The following is a 12,203-nucleotide window of genomic DNA, read 5'->3' as shown; positions in this document are numbered from 1 at the left end:
TGCTGTGTCATGGCCAGAATGGCATGCTGTGTCATGGCCAGAGTGGCATGCTGTGTCATGGCCAGATAGAGTGGCATGCTGTGTCATGGCCAGATAGAGTGGCATGCTATGTCATGGCCAGAGTGGCATGCTGTGTCATGGCCAGAGTGGCATGCTGTGTCATGGCCAGAGTGGCATGCTGTGTCATGGCCAGAGTGGCATGCTGTGTCATGGCCAGAGTGGCATGCTGTGTCATGGCCAGAGTGGCATGCTGTGTCATGGCCAGAGTGGCATGCTGTGTCATGGCCAGAGTGGCATGCTGTGTCATGGCCAGAGTGGCATGCTGTGTCATGGCCAGAGTGGCATGCTGTGTCATGGCCAGAGTGGCATGCTGTGTCATGGCCAGATAGAGTGGCATGCTGTGTCATGGCCAGAGTGGCATGCTGTGTCATGGCCAGAGTGGCATGCTGTGTCATGGCCAGAGTGGCATGCTGTGTCATGGCCAGAGTGGCATGCTGTGTCATGGCCAGAGTGGCATGCTGTGTCATGGCCAGATAGAGTGGCATGCTGTGTCATGGCCAGATAGAGTGGCATGCTATGTCATGGCCAGAGTGGCATGCTGTGTCATGGCCAGAGTGGCATGCTGTGTCATGGCCAGAGTGGCATGCTGTGTCATGGCCAGAGTGGCATGCTGTGTCATGGCCAGAGTGGCATGCTGTGTCATGGCCAGAGTGGCATGCTGTGTCATGGCCAGAGTGGCATGCTGTGTCATGGCCAGAGTGGCATGCTGTGTCATGGCCAGAGTGGCATGCTGTGTCATGGCCAGAGTGGCATGCTGTGTCATGGCCAGAGTGGCATGCTGTGTCATGGCCAGAGTGGCATGCTGTGTCATGGCCAGAGTGGCATGCTGTGTCATGGCCAGAGTGGCATGCTGTGTCATGGCCAGAGTGGCATGCTGTGTCATGGCCAGAGTGGCATGCTGTGTCATGGCCAGATACTTCCATTCGAGCAGATGACTTGTCTTCAAGATTGTCAAGAGGATTAAGAGTGTTGCTGATGGATTTTGTCAGCAGGAGGGGAAGCTGGTTTGACCACACTGCTCTTTGGAGGGTGCTATTTTAAGACTGCAACAGAGGTCCCTTCTTTTCAGAGGGTGGACCTTCCACTGCAGCAGACAGAGATGGACAGCCAACTGTGTCAGAAAAAAATGATTCCAATAGGAACAGGTCAGCTGCAGAAGGCTTTCACTAGAAATGTCAGTCACTCCAGGAAATGTTGGGAGATATTTGCCAGTGAGAGTATTACTGCTTGGGCGCTGGATTGCTTGATGTTCTAGACTTCTTTTGGTAGCTTCTGGTTCTAGAACTATGAATTAGTACAGTAAAGACTCATGAGTTGTTTTGTGTTCTTTTGATCTTCATTTCCAAATAATTCAAGTGTGTGTGTGTGTGTGTGTGTGTGTGTGTGTGTGTGTGTGTGTGTATTTATACAGATATAGCTGTGTGCATGACATGTGGGTACATGCACATGCCTGGTTGTGCATGAGGGTGTGTGTGTGTGTCTGTATGTCCTGTGTGTGTTTGTGGCTGCTGTGTATGTATGTATGTGTGCTTGGTATATCTGCGTGTGTCTGTGCTTGGTGTGTGTGTGTGTGTGTGTGTGTATGTTCCTGGTGTGTGTTTTGGTGTGTGGTGTGTGTGTGTCTGGTACGTTTATCTCTGTATGCACATGTGTATGTTGAAGTCTGGCCTGGCGTGTGTTTTGCCTCAAGCCTTTTGCTTTTCGGCTGTCATCCTCACTCAGTAATGTATGTCTCCATCATGAACGCAGAACCTGAGAATGCCACCATCCAGATTATAGTCCCCTGTGGTGCTTCAACACAAACCTAGAACAAATACTCAACCTCAGCCCCATTTACAAATGACACAGTTGCTGAGTGGGATTGAGAAAAATAGAAAGCAGAAGTAAAAACACGAGAAACTTAGCATTTGTGAGGCAGGAGGCTGAGGAACCTGGCCCTCAAACGTTCCCTTTCTCCTACTGATCTTGAGCAGACCTGCTCACCTGGGGGCTCCTATCTACTCTTAGAGTCATGAACTCAGTTTACAGCTAAGAAAGTGGATCACTGTGTTTCTGAGAAGGTAATGCATATGGGGATTCCCACTTTGCTGATCAGGGAGACTGGGTTCAGAGGAAACAGCCTTAGCCTTCTCCAAAGCTTGACTTCCTCATGCCTAGCTCAACAGATCCATCAGCTTCAATATATTCTTTTTCAGATGCTCAGCTTTCATGCCATGATGCCATCCACTAGGCCTGAGGCCTGACCCACTTGGTGGTCTTCACTGGCCTTGGGATTGTGCCAGGAAAGCTCCTGATGTGTGCTTCTAGGCACCACGCTTCCCAGGGTTACTAGCCTACTCATGCTTTTGTTCTCCTAATACTGAGTCTCTTTGCCCTTCCCATTGGGCAGATTGTGGCAAGACAGTCTTGTGCTCTTTGAATGTAAACATCAGGATTCATAGCTCTACCCAAAGGCTGTTGAAACTCATTTTGCTAATAGCAGCTTCTTAGTTTCTGGGATTATGCCAGGCTTTGGGCATTGAAGATATTCAACATATACTCATTTGCATCAGTCTAAGTCACATTCTACTTAGAAGACAGCAGCCACCCAGAGGTGGGGTGGGGGGGCTTTCTGTGATGAGCCCGTAGTAGGCCAATGGGTCCTGTGGTAAGGACTTGCTGCTCTGGGGTCACTCTTCTTTTATATTTCACAGAGACCATAGTCAGCATGGCACACATGCTCCTCACACTCATGTTATATGGATGCATTCATGTCTAGCGCGTTCCCCAGCTGCATGTGGTGGTGTAGGTGGTCACACAGGGAGTGAACTACAGAGGAAACTGGTTTGCAAGTTACAAGATGACCAGCATCATAGTGAGCCGCTGCACCAGTGCATGGGTGAAACCTGTGTGGAGTTAACAAATTAGTGGCTTCCCACTCCAGACAGATCCCTGCTACGGCGTTTATCTTTCACACCTCCCATTGGCTGTGCACATGAGCAGTGTTCCCACTTAACACGCCTCCTTGCTGTAGCACTTTGCTTCCTGGGCCTCTCCCAAGAGCATTCTAAGGGAAATTCCCTGAATTTAAAATGTGAGCATTAAGCCCCTGGAGATGAGACTATCTGATGCCATTCTAGGTCACAGTTCTTCATTTCCTGGCAGAGGTGGCACCCTCTACTGGAATGTCCCAAGAGCCTTCTGGCTTCTTTTCCTAGTGGGGAAACTAAATCACTCAATTAGCCCTTTGCCTTTTGGTCTTGGCGCACCCTGAGAACATTAGCCATTCCAAAGCCTGCCAGTCCCCACTATCCAGGCCTGGGAGAGAGGTATCCTGGGGGAAGCAAAAAGTGAAAGAGCCTTCCTGTGGGTTGCCAGGGGGTCATTTTTTATGTGTTTCAGATGAAATATTTGAAAATAAGAACAACTAGGAACTATGTGCTTCCAAGTTTGGTTTCAAATCCCCACCCCCACCCCCAGGATTACAGTCATGGATGCAAAGAGTTAGTGTTTCTATACTTCAGGATACAGGCAGGGCCTTGTAGGAATCTTATTTAATTATGTGCAATATTAATGTTATATTGATTATGTTATTGCCTGTAAATCCAGTTGCTTAATAAAGCTGCAGGCATTTTGCAATAAAGTTTCATTTGCAGTCAATTAAAGGGTGTCAAGGGGCAAGGAGCTATGTGAGGGGGTGTTGACACGAAGAGAAAGGTCCGAGGACCAAGAGGGAGAGGAGCCGCAGAGAATGGGTTGTTTGTGCAGCCGTAGGAATGTACATATGGGAACACACACACTTGGGTACGTAGAAGGGAGCAGTCCCTCTGCCCTTATTTTTAGCACAGAGATTTACAAAGGGCCGTCGGTACCTTCACCTCTAATGCTGCACCAGGGCAGCATCTGCAGTGGGCAGGATGATGTCTGATTTAAAAAGTAGAAGGGAAATGATAACTGCCAATATTGAGAGCACGTGGGGGCAGGAACAAAGCATACTTCTGTCGCTAGTCATGTTTGCATCCAAGTCAGAGGAAATGCCACCACCCTTTGACAATCACATCTGCCACCAATATCAGGCCACATGTGGTCCCTCTTTTATCTCCCCCACCAAAATCTCATTGTCCTGTTTTAGCATCTGATGTTGAATTCAGGTCATCGTGAAGCAAGGGGATTTACTCATTTCTGTCTTGCCATTCAGGGTGCGCCTAAGATGTGGGTTCTAATAACCGAACGTGAAATCTATATTAATGTTTTATAAGTGACACTTGGACAGCAGACCACGGGAAATAAAATAGGTGTTCTATAATTCAGAGAGATAACTGACCTTTTCCATCAGCGGATGTCATAGGAAAGCCGTATAGTTGTGCTTAACCTTTCCTGCTGCTGGGCAAGTAGACCCACCAGAGAGGCTTAACTTTTCTAAGTGAGTGACCACTCACCCGCAGGCTGAATGCCTGGTCTCTAGGTCAGTGTGCTGTGTTACAGCAAGGGACACTGCAGTGACAAGACATCTAATCATCACAGGGATATCAAAGGGACCACGTTTGGCATCACTAAGATACTATGACCCCAGTGGCAGCTCTTGTCAGTGCCAAACAATTTTAAACCACCTAGTAAAATCTCGTATATCTTCCACAGTACTGCATGGAGTTCTGAGGATCCTCTTTATAGTCTCATGGTTTATCCTGGCTGTCAGCTTGATTAAGTTGGGAGTTGTCCAGAAGACTGATGCAGGCCCACTTGAAGGCTTTGCCAAGCAGAACAGCTCCAGGGTCTCTGATCTGGTCGGTGTTTTAGATCATTGATGGAGTTAAAAGTTTAATGATCTATTGGGAGGTGGTTAAACACCAAGGAAAGAAGAGCTTGTCAGGAGGAAGTGGTCATTCTCGGTGTGTAGTCGAGGGACATTCCGTGCTGTGGTCACTGCTTGTCTTTCCTCTGCCTGTGTCACATTGTGTCTTCCTTTCTGGCAGTGATGAGCGGAACCCTCTGAAACTGTGAGCCAACTTTAGCTGTCTTCCCTTTAACATATTCTTAAGTCTTTGCTCACAAGAGGCTGTGTTGTATTGGTGGGTCAGGGAGCGTGATCTCCGACTTCACGTGGTGCAAGCCTGTCCACTGCAGTCTTTACATGCATGTGGGAGCCATCACCCAGAACTCTGTGGGGCCTCCTAAGCTAACATCATCGATGTGTGGAAATCCTCATTTTTCTTGGTGTCTGCTTCACCACTGTTAATATATGCCACAGAGTTTACAAGATAATGTTGCCTCTGGCTGAAACAAATCCTGTCCCCACCACAGGCCACTGACATTTTGACTCTTGTCTTCTACTCACCGCGAGGCAGCCGGGCCATTGGACAGCTTGTTTTTCTGCTTTAGCTCTTGTATGCCAGTAGGTCTGCTTGTCCCCTGCTGTCAGGCCAGCCCAGAGTGGTGAGATTTGTTCACATGATCATTTCATTTACTGCGATAACTCGTCCGTGAGGTCCAATTTGCCCCATTGCTTGTCCCATTGGTAATAAAAACAGATGAAAAGCATTATCTTGATACGTGATTGGAGAGAATGAGACAAAAAATGTTTCAAAGATTGTACAGGGATGTAGGCTTAGATTTTTAAAACCTACTTTTGTTTGTTTGTTTATTTGGTTGGTTTTTCGAGACAGGGTTTCTCTGTGTAGCCCTGGCTGTCCTGAAACTCACTCTGTAGACCAGGCTGGCCTCGAACTCAGAAATCTGCCTGCCTCTGCCTCCCAAGTGCTGGGATTAAAGGTGTGCGCCACCACGCCCAGCTTAAAACTTACTTTTAATAAGGGTTTTCAAATGCTTCAGCCACCCCCCCTTCTATCCCACTGTCCAAAGGCAGGTGAGAAAAGATGGTAAATAGGACAAGGGGCTGTAGACCTGTTTAGAAGTAGTTCTTTGAGGTGATTCCAATCTTTGTTTGTCAGGATTCAGCAGTTCAGTTTAATAGTGTCAGGATACCAAACTCAAATCAGCAGAAGTGGCATGATCTTGCAGAAATATCAGGCCTCTGCCGAATTGGCACAGGTCAGCAGGAGGGACAAGGATTAGCCAGGACCGGACACTGGAAGTTCTCTGTCAAGTCTCTCAATGAAGTGAAGATCAGTGAAGTGAAGACTGGAGATCAGTGAAGTGTTTCAAAGCTAGCTAGGCCAGTGCACTGTCACTGTCCATTGTGTCTTATTTGCGCTCTCTCCAAACATCATGTGCCCTCCCATGGTTCTTGCCCCAGCAAAACATTACGTGAGTCTGCATCACATGACATACCCAGAAACTTCCGCCTCACAGGATGACATTTTCTGAGCAGGGTTTCGGGAGGACTTGGAGTGAAGTTCGAGACTAAGGAGAGGATGCAAGGCACTAGAGCTGAAGAAACTTCTAGAGGTCCAAAGGCTCAGGTGAAAGAGTTTTCTGAGAGGTGTTTGCCTCCCTCACAGTTACCATACTGTGATCACATGCAACAAAGATGCATCATGTTCAACAACCTCTTAAGAAATGGAAGAAAATTCGATGGAGCTGAGTGTGAATCATGGTCACACCGATGGTGGCCAAGAAATGGTTCCACCTGCTCTTAGCTTCCTACAAAGGGGGAAATTTAAATCCTGAAGATACTGCCCCATGCCCAAAGATACCATATCTCCTGCAGAAGAGAAGACACCACAATGCCTCCCTCAGTCCTCATGGCCTACCGCTCACATCCATGCTTCTGCTTTGATTCCAGTGACTCAGTAATGATGAGATGCTGTGTGTTTCCTGACAGCTAGGCGGGGGGATCTGGAACATTCCCATCACAGGAAGATGATAAATGTTACAAACAGTGGTTATGCCACAAATGTGCTTCCAACTGGCAATGGTGTGGACCGATCACATCTGTGACTAACTCCAGAGCTCGGGGATGTGGACTTGAAGCCACACTTGCGTTTACCACATATGATGTGAGAGTCCTCAGAGAGCATGGGAAAGCTGCGGATCTTGTTTTCTGATAAAGAGTGAGATGTTGCTCAGTTCTGCTGCTTTAGACTGGTGTGAATGTCTAACATTTTAAAAAATTAATTAGTGAGGGTGGGTGGCTATGGGGGACTTTTGGTATAGCATTGGAAATGTAAATGAGCTAAATACCTAATAAAAAATGGAAAAAAAATAAATAAAAGATCCTCAAGTGAATATAATATGAAAAAAAAATTAATTAATTAACGTATTCACTTTATATTCCACTTATGCCACTCCTAGTCGTCCCCTCCCACAATCCTTTCCCGTCTCTAGTCCCCTTCTCCTCTGAGCAGCTGAGGACCATCCTACGTATCCCCCCACCCCTGGCACATCAAGTCTCTGCAAGTCTAGGTTCTTCCTCTCCCACTGAGGCCAGACAAGGCAGTCCAGCCAGAAGAATATATCCCACATACAGACAACAGCTTTTGGGACAGCCCTCATTCTAGTTATTTGAGACCCACACGAAGACAAAGCTGCACTTTGCTACAAATGTGCCGGGAGGTCTAGGTCCAGAACATGTATGTCCTTTGGTTGATGGTTCAGTCTCTGAGAGCCCCAAGGGTCCAGGTTAGTTGATTATGTTGGTCTTCCTGTGGAGTTCCTATTCCCTTAGAGGCTGCAATCCTTCCTCCTATTCTTACTTAAGAGTCCCAAAGCTCCATCCATTGTTTGACTGTGCTTGCATCTGTGTTTGAGTCAGTTTGTGGGTGGACCCTTTCAGAGATGTCTAATATTTCTTAATGGTTAAAAAAAAAAGCAAAAAGGTTTACAATTTTTAAAAGTGACTGTGTGATAACTTGGGTAATAGTTTTCTTTCTTTTTTTTCAATTTAAACTTAATGAAACTAGCTCTTTCTGAGTTCTAGATTTATATTTTACAAAATGACATGATTAGCGTGTGTGTGCACATGTGTGTGCACATGTGTGTGTATGCATGTGTATAATGCTTGTGTGTGTATGTATATGTGTGTGCATGCACACTTGTGTATGTGTGTCTGTGTGTGGTGTGAGTGTATGTGGTGTGTGTATATGTATGTGTGTTTTTGAGTGGTGAGTGTATGAAGTATGTATGTGTGTGTAAGTGCAATATGTGTATGTGCAATATGTATGTGCATTTATGTGCAGTATGAGCGTATGTGGTGTGTCTGTATGAGTGTATGCAGTGTGTGTGGTGTGTGTGTGTGTGTGTGTGTGTGTGTGTGTGTGTGAGAGAGAGAGAGAGAGAGAGAGAGAGAGAGAGAGAGAGAGAGAGAGAGAGAGAAAGTGTTTATGCAGTGTGTGTATGTGCATGTGCACATGAATATATACCTGAATGGTCATTGACTGAGCCGCCTCTGTTGGTTTTCAGGTAATTAAATAGTGAAGAATTCAATATCTAAGTGCCCTCAGTAACCACACCCACTGTACCTAAGCAGAGTGAGGCCCAGAGAATCACATCCTGAGAATTAACAGTCAACCACCAACTGTGTGCTCTAATGAGGAAGAGGAACCATGGCCCTCTGTGTCCTTAGCCACCCATAGTAGGAACTATAACAGAGGCAAGGTGCTCACTGTCTCAATCAGTCACTTTAGACATTAGGCCAGTTTTCCACAATAATGCTTCCTCAAGACACTCCTGATGAGAACTTCAACTCCAGCAATGGCTCAGCAGTTAAGAGCACTTGATGCTCCTGCAGAGAACCCAGGTTCAGTTCCCAGCACTCGCATGGCTTTTCACAATCATCTGTAACTCCAAATTCTAGAGGATCTCACACCTCTTCTGATGCCTGCATCATTGCACATGGTGCTAACACAAACACACAGACAATACACTCTGTACAGATGAGATAAATACTTATAGAATATTTAGAAACCCTCCAGCTTACATTAACCAATGTTCTGACTATGAAATGCATTTTCAGAATGAGGCAGCATGGTCATGTGTTTGCTCCCATCTATTCAGTATTGGATTAGGCAACCTTCATATTGTCACTATAGACAACTATGCCTGAGGACTTCTTAAGGATAACTCCCATTTTTAAAATGTAACATCTATGATGTTTGATCTTAGTAGTCAATGTAATTGGATCTGGGATCAAACAAGAGATGTACCTCTGAGTGGGTCTGTGGGAGACATTTTTAGAAAGGATTATTTAAGATAAGAAGTTCCCTACACCCATATGGTAAGCATTTTCTGGAAGCCCAGATGGAAAGTGGTCTCAGAAGTGAACAATACTGCTTTTCACCTGCCACCTTCATGCCTTGCTGGTGAGTACATCTACATTGTCACCATCATGGTGCTGACCTCCTCCTCTGACATAAGAACTCATTCTCCATCCCTTCCACAAGGACTGAAGCTCTCTACCAGTCCTCCAGGCCATTAGCATCAGGTTGGGACTGCTGAGACATCTTGCCTTCTAGACTGAAGAGCTACTCGATTCCCAGCCTCCGCTGCATGAAGACAACCATTTTCCAACTGCCCAGACCAGACCGTGTAAGTCAATGTAATACATGCCTTTGTAATAAATTTACATTTCATTGGTTCTGTTCCTGTGGAGAATCCTGACTAACACAGTGGCCCTGTTTATATTGTCATTGCTCTAAGAATTTGTGGGTGTTCATCTGTGAGGGATTCTAATAGTCACAATCATGATGGAGCATTTCACCCTCAACAATTACAGAACTTAGCTTCATGGGGCAATGGTGTGGAGCTCAGGTGCTGTTGTATCTCCTGCAAACACACTAAGGAATTTGGGGTGAGTCACTCAAGCCCCCCGGGAGGGTTATAATGGGATAAAATCACTTAGCACAATCAATCACTTCAAGCATAATTACTCTTCTTCTGATGTCTGAAACAGAGTAGACCATGGCACAAAGAAAATGCACACACAGCACATACATATTTGTGCATATGAGGGGCGCACATGACTGAAGGAAAGCCTTATGGAAATGACCTTTACTTCACTGTGTAGAACACCCTGGTGGCTTCCAATTTAAGCTACCATCACTTCATATGTTGTTTGTGACCAACCGTTTACAGTAGGCCCTGCATTCTGGCAGATGTAGTGACTGTACATCTGTGAGAGGTGATGGTAGTGTAGCCTGCATCCTGCTGTACTGGGCTGGAACACAGTGTGGTCCTCTAAGGCAGCTGTTCCTAGCTTGGTGAATAGCTGTCATACCATAAGAAATCATGAGTCACCAGAGTTCTGCCTCCTTCAGGTAAGAGGAGGTGGTACTTCATGTTTCTCAGGACAAAGGTTCCATATTCCCAGGGACATCACATCTGGCATCTTAACCATCAGATTAGTTTGGTCATGGATACAACAAAAATACATGACAGGGACATCTTCAAGGAGTCGGGAGTCATTCTGAGTTGTCATTTTTTGAGACGGTAAATGGGCACAGAAGGAATATGGGGCTGTGCCTGCTCACATCTTGGGGGACATGCAAGAAGAGAGAAAGATACAGAGACAGAGACACAGAGATACACAGAGAGATAGAGACAGTGCACCGAGATACAAATTGAGAGACAGAGAGACACAGAGACAGACCTACAGTGTGGGGCTGTGCCTGCTCACATCTTGGGGGATTTGCAAGAGAGAGATACAGAGAGAGAGACAGACAGACAGACAGAGACACAGAGTCATACAGAGATCTAGAGATATAATACAGAGACACAAGGATAGAGACAAAGAGAGAGACAGAGAGAAGAAAGACAGACCTACAGTGTATAGTGTGGGGCTTTGCCTGCTCACATCATGGGGCACTTGTAAGAGAGAGAGACAGAGACAGATACAGAGACAGACACAGAGACATAGAGACAGAGAGCTAGAGACAGAAGATAGAAACACAGAGACAAAGAGAGAGACACAGAGGCAGAGACAGAGAGCCATAGACACGGAGACAGAGAGAGACACAGAGGCACACATAGACATACAGAGTGACACAGAGTCACAGAGACTGAGAGACAGAGACAGAGAGATACAGACAGAGACACAGAGGCAGATGGATACAGAAAGAGACAGAGAGACAGATGGACACAGAAAGAGAGATAGAGAGGCACACACAAACCTACAGAACAGCACAGAGACAGAATAGAAAGTGGAGCCTGGTTAAGAAATCCTTAAGGACTGCCTTCTAGAAGCCCAATATCTCCATCCAAGCCACCTCTCCAAGGCTCCATAACTTCCTAAGATAGCACCATGAGATGGAAAGCACTTGTTGTGGGCAACTCATATGACAGCCCTCCTTATGACTTCAGTTTTATGAGCACTGAAACCATCTTCCACAAGGCATCAGGAGGGACTCCCATGCTCATGTCCTGTATCCCAGAAATATCGTATTTATGGTTGCTCAGATTGGGGTGATCAGAAGCCCCTGTCTAGAGTATGGGAGTGAGCACCACTGCCAGGGGGACAGGGCAAGACAAAGAGGGTATTGTCTGTTGTCTCCTATTATCTGCCACTCAACCTCCTTGTCCCCTCTGTATTCTTGGAGTCTGGTTTAAGTAAACACATCGGGAACTCTTTGCAAGAGTTGAGTACTATAAGCATGCTTACATCTGGAAACCCTGCCATCCTCCCTGCAGATGCTTGTGGAGCATGGAGGCACACTTATGAGCATTGGTCCACCCAACAGGAGCAATTGCTTGTGCTTTACTTCAGTGAGCACACACATGTCACACACCTTGCACTTTGGTGCTTCACTCTTAGCCAATGGCCAGAGTAAACCAAGAACAGCTCACATTCCAGATACACTAAGCAGCCAGTCCCTCACATCTCTATGACAAGGCCAGGCTCTGCCTTGCTGTGGAGTCCTTTGTTTGTCCTTTAGACGGGGATTGGTCACATAACTTCTCTTTTCTGTCTTCTTCCGTCCCTTTGTTTGCTCTGCTAGCTCAGCCTATGGTGTCTCCACATCTTACTCTAGTGACTGAGAAGCAGAGAACTCTAGCCTTGTAAAAGCAGCATCCACCCGGGCTAACCTTGTCTATTTAGTGTCATCAGAAGGTCTACTCCCTCAAGTCTCTTTTCTCCTATCCTTACTCCCAGGACTAATTTGCCCTTCCCCTCCCAATTTCCCTCATGCAATCTATAGACCCAGTGGCATGCTCTCCGTCCCCCTCCCCCTCCCCATTATCCTCTCCCCTTCTCCCTCTTCCCTCACTCCATG

The sequence above is a fragment of the Mus musculus genome, chromosome 13 (assembly GCF_000001635.26).
Source record: "Mus musculus strain C57BL/6J chromosome 13, GRCm38.p6 C57BL/6J".
Taxonomy (NCBI): Eukaryota; Metazoa; Chordata; class Mammalia; order Rodentia; family Muridae; genus Mus; species Mus musculus.
Note: the sequence above shows the minus strand (reverse complement) of the source record.